The sequence below is a fragment of the Peromyscus californicus genome, unplaced genomic scaffold (genome assembly GCF_007827085.1).
Source record: "Peromyscus californicus insignis strain IS unplaced genomic scaffold, ASM782708v3 Scaffold_8__1_contigs__length_139910024, whole genome shotgun sequence".
Taxonomy (NCBI): domain Eukaryota; kingdom Metazoa; phylum Chordata; class Mammalia; order Rodentia; family Cricetidae; genus Peromyscus; species Peromyscus californicus.
The window spans coordinates 115593645-115597962 of record NW_026294606.1 but is presented as its reverse complement, the minus strand read 5'-3'; the positions used below and the strand labels follow the sequence as shown (position 1 = coordinate 115597962).

General features: G+C 43.4%; 1 pseudogene; it reads left to right on the top strand.

Moving 5' to 3' along the window:
* The first annotated feature begins 1341 nt into the window (after nucleotides 1–1341).
* Nucleotides 1342–2795, top strand: LOC128104586 (synaptosomal-associated protein 23-like; annotated as a pseudogene).
* The last annotated feature ends 1523 nt before the right edge of the window (nucleotides 2796–4318 follow it).

The following is a 4318-nucleotide window of genomic DNA, read 5'->3' as shown; positions in this document are numbered from 1 at the left end:
CTCTCTCTCTCTCCTGAGGCAGGATCTCAAATGATCTAGGCTGGTCTCATTTTTGCTATGCAGCTGAGGATGACCTTAAGTTTGTGATGCTCATGTGTCAACCACAAGTGCAAGAACACAGGGGTCTGGTGACACAGACACACCTGGTTTGTGCTATGCCGGGTACAGACAGAGCCCAGGGCTTCCTGCAAGCACTCTGCCAACTGTGCTTCACTGTTGACCCAGGCATCCCTTTTGTAATGAACCCAAAGCCAATTCAGTGAGCTTCCAGACAGATTCCTGGTCGTTAGTATTCAGATAGTTTGGGGGTGGGAGAGAGGAGGTCCATGACAGATGGAGGAGTTGGGGACATTCTATCTCTCCTGGCAGAGTGAATGTTCTTTCTGACATACAGCAAGGCCTGCAACCCTCCCTTCCTGTCAGGCCAAGGCCTTTGACCGAAGGAAGCACAGTGGGAGTGTCTGGCATGGGGGAGGCTACATCTCCACTGGGTTACCCTTCCTCAGGCCCCAGGTGATATATATTGCTGAGATTGCTGTCCCCTACTTCCCCTAGAGCTCCTTCCTCCCTTTCCCATCCCTTTTCTTCCCACATAGAAAAAGGGGAAATACTAAAACCGACTCCAACCTATTGCATTACCGTGTTTCTGTTAATATTAAAAATTGCTAAGATACAACTAAAAAGACCTATGAGGGGTTGGGGAGATGACCCAATAGGTGGAGTGTCTGTGCACAAGTATAGGACTCGAATTTGGATCCTCCTCTACACCCACATCAAGGCTAGATATGGCTTGGGTCTGTAACTTCAGAACCGGGGGCATGGAGAGGAAACAGGAATGTTCCCAAGGATTCCAGAGTTTACTAGCCAGCCAGTCTAACTGACCAGTGAGGTTTGGGTTCATTGAGAAACCTGTCTAAAATGATAAGGTGAGGAGTGACAAAGGAAGACGTCTAACATTGACCTCTGCCTTCCACTTGAATGTATGCAGGTGTGTGCACACCCCCCCCACACACACACACAACTGTGCAGCACACTCAGATTTCTAGCTACATTAAAATAACTTTAACTCCATTAACACTTTTTAGGAATAAAAATAACCAAAGATAGTTAACTCTTCTTATTCAAATTATAAAAGCAAACAGATAAACAAAAACAATCAATAACAACCTCCATGGTGTTTATGTTTTATAATTTAAGAACCCATGTTCCTTTCTTTATATAAAATTTGATTTAGTCCAAGCACAGGTCTGGGTCCAATCTAGGAATGTCTGAGCTGTGGCCTTCTGAACTGCCTGAGCATCCAGATTTGCATTTCTGTGTCTGGTAGCATTTTGATTTATCATGGCTAATCTATGATCAGAAGAAATTCAGCTAAGGGCTCAGCAGGTTACTGACAAGTGTCTGGAAAGTGTGAGGAGAAGCCTGGGTTTAGCCATCGAGTCTCAGGGTTCAGGAATCAACACCATCACTATGCTGGATGAACAAGGGGAACAACTAAACCACACAGAAGGCACAGACCAAATAAAGACACAAGAAAGGCAGAGAAGCTGGGCAGTGGTGGCACACACCTTTAATCCCAGCACTCGGAAGGCAGAGGCAGGCGAATCTCTGTGAGTTCGAGGCCAGCCTGGGCTACAGAGTAGTGAGTTCCAGGACAGAGAACACAGAGAAACCCTGTCTCGAAGAACCAAAAAAAAAAAAAAAAAAAAAAAAAGAAGAAGAAGAAGAAGAAGAAGAAGAAGAAGAAGAAGAAGAAGAAGAAAGAAAGAAAGGCGGAGAAGACTCTAACGCAACTCTCCAAATGCTGCGGCCTCTGCGTTGGTTTGTCCTTGTAATAGGGCAAAGAATTTTGAGTCTGGAAAGACCTATGAGGCAGCATGGGGAGATGGTGGAGACAACTCACCTCGCAGTGTGGTATCTAAGCAACCAGGCCGGTAACAATGATCAGTTTCAGCAAAGCACAGAAGCCAGTGGTGGAGACATTAAGTGTACAGCTACTGATGCCAGAGAAGATGAGATGGAAAAGAACCTGACTCAAGTGGGCAGTATCCTGGGCAACCTCAACAACATGGCCCTGGGGGGCTGGAGAGATGGCCCAGTGGTTAAGAGCACGGGCTGCTCTTCCAGGGCACTGGGGTTCAATTCTTTTTTTTTTTTTTTTTTTGGTTTTTCGAGACAGGGTTTCTCTGTGTAGCTTTGCGCCTTTCCTGGAACTCACTTGGTAGTCCAGGCTGGCCTCGAACTCACAGAGATCCGCCTGGCTCTGCCTCCCGAGTGCTGGGATTAAAGGCATGCGCCACCACCGCCCGGCTTGGGGTTCAATTCTTAGCACCTACGTGGAGGCTTACTACTATCTGTAACTCCAGTCACAGAGTACCTGAAGCTTCTGTGTGAAGACATACACATAAAATATAGTTTTAGAGGAGGAGGAGGAGGAGGAGACAAAGCAGGAGGAGGAGGAGGAAGAAAGAAAAGAAGAGAAGAGAAGAGGAGGAGAGGAGAGGAGGGGAGAAAAGAGAAGAGAAGAAGAGAAGAGAAGAGAAAAGAGAAGAAAAGAAAAAAGAAAAGAAAAGAAAAGAAAAGAAAAGAAAAGAAAGAAAAGAAAAGAAAAAGAAGGGGTGGTGGCGGTGGTGGTGGCGGCGGCGGCGGCGGCGGCAGCGGCAGCAGCCCTGGATATGAGCAATGAAGCTGATGCTCTCAGCCAGCAAATGCAGAGGATCACAGAAAAAGGTGACACCAATGAAGATGGTGTTGACACTGCCAATACAAGAACAAAGAAACTCATTGACACCTAAAGCTACTGCCATACTTCTTTATCAGTTCCTCAGTCCTCTAGCTCTTCCTAAGTCATTACCTGTTCAGAGTCTGAAAGTTTGGCCCCACACCCTTGGAAGTGGAGATATTGAGAAAGAAGGACCAGACACCTCCCTACTTTTTTATTTTCTGTCCTTCAAGGGTAGGTTCCTGCTCAGGCTTCCTTCCAGCCTTTTCTTCAGTTCACACTCTTGGGCTGCCTTTCATACATCTCACATAGTCTCTTCATCTGCTTCCCTTAGCTTCTTCTGCATTCAAGATTTGGAAACATGGCCACAGACAGCCGTGAAAGAGGCAGTTGTTCAAGTAGCTTTTTGGTGGTGGTGGTTTGTTTGTTTGGTTTGGTTTTGCGGTTAAAGAGCGAGAGGAAGGAACAAGAAATGAAGTTGAGCAGTAAAAACTCATCACACACAGACACACACACACACATGTACGCACGCACGCACACATACACAGCCACTACTTGGGGTGGGAGCTTTTATACATGGTGGGTTTGCTCTACATCATTATTTTGAAGCTTCTACTCCAAAGAGAAGAATACAGTGAGTTTCTTAAAGTAAGCTTAACTTCTGAAAGCATAGTGATTTGTGCATGTATCTAGATTCCAGGATCCCATTTCATATTGCTCACTCAGGAACACTATGGAAAACACCTTTTAATTTCATATATGAGTAGTCTCACCATCCCATTATAGCCCTATTAGCCTCATCAATGTGTCACTAGTTTTTAAAGAAAAATATGCAGATATATAGGTGAAACAATTTAAGCAGGGGTTAAAATTTGGGGGCAAGTTTGACAAACTGTATCATGTGAATTCAGATTTACCTCAGTATCAAGAATTATGTTTAGATTGGAAAAGAGAAGTCTGTTCTTATCTCAGGTGGAAAAATAGATTGCTTTGAGTTCTATGTAGTTTCAGACATTGAAAAAGTTAGAATTTGTTCCTAAAAGTTGTTTGGCAAATGACATCTTTGGATTGGTTCTTGGTGAGTCCACTGCCACCCTCTCTGCTTAGGTACAGAACCAGGTTCATATAGATCCTGGACAGTGTTAGGAAAACCGAATTGATATTTGTCACCTGCATTTGAAAATTAGCATCTGTACATTTCAAAACTATCAAAGTAGATTGGTTTGACCAATAACCACGGCTTGATTCTTGTAATTAAATTTTGTAACTAATGGTATTGTTCTTTCAAACAGGTGACATGTTTCTATGACTTCTTTGTGGAAGCAATAATTTCACCAACTTTTGTTTAACAAACTGAATAAAGCAAATGTCCATACATTAAGCACTTCAAAAATTTATCATATATATATTATATATATGCACATATATATCCCTGTGTGTAATATGTAAGGATGTTTTGCCTCCATGTACGTCTGTGCACCATGTGGTGCCTGGTACTCTAAGAAGTGTTCTAGTTTATGTTTGGAGGATTTGAAATACTTGTTTAAGATTTATTTATTTATTATGTATACAGTGTTCTGTCTGCATGTGTGCCTT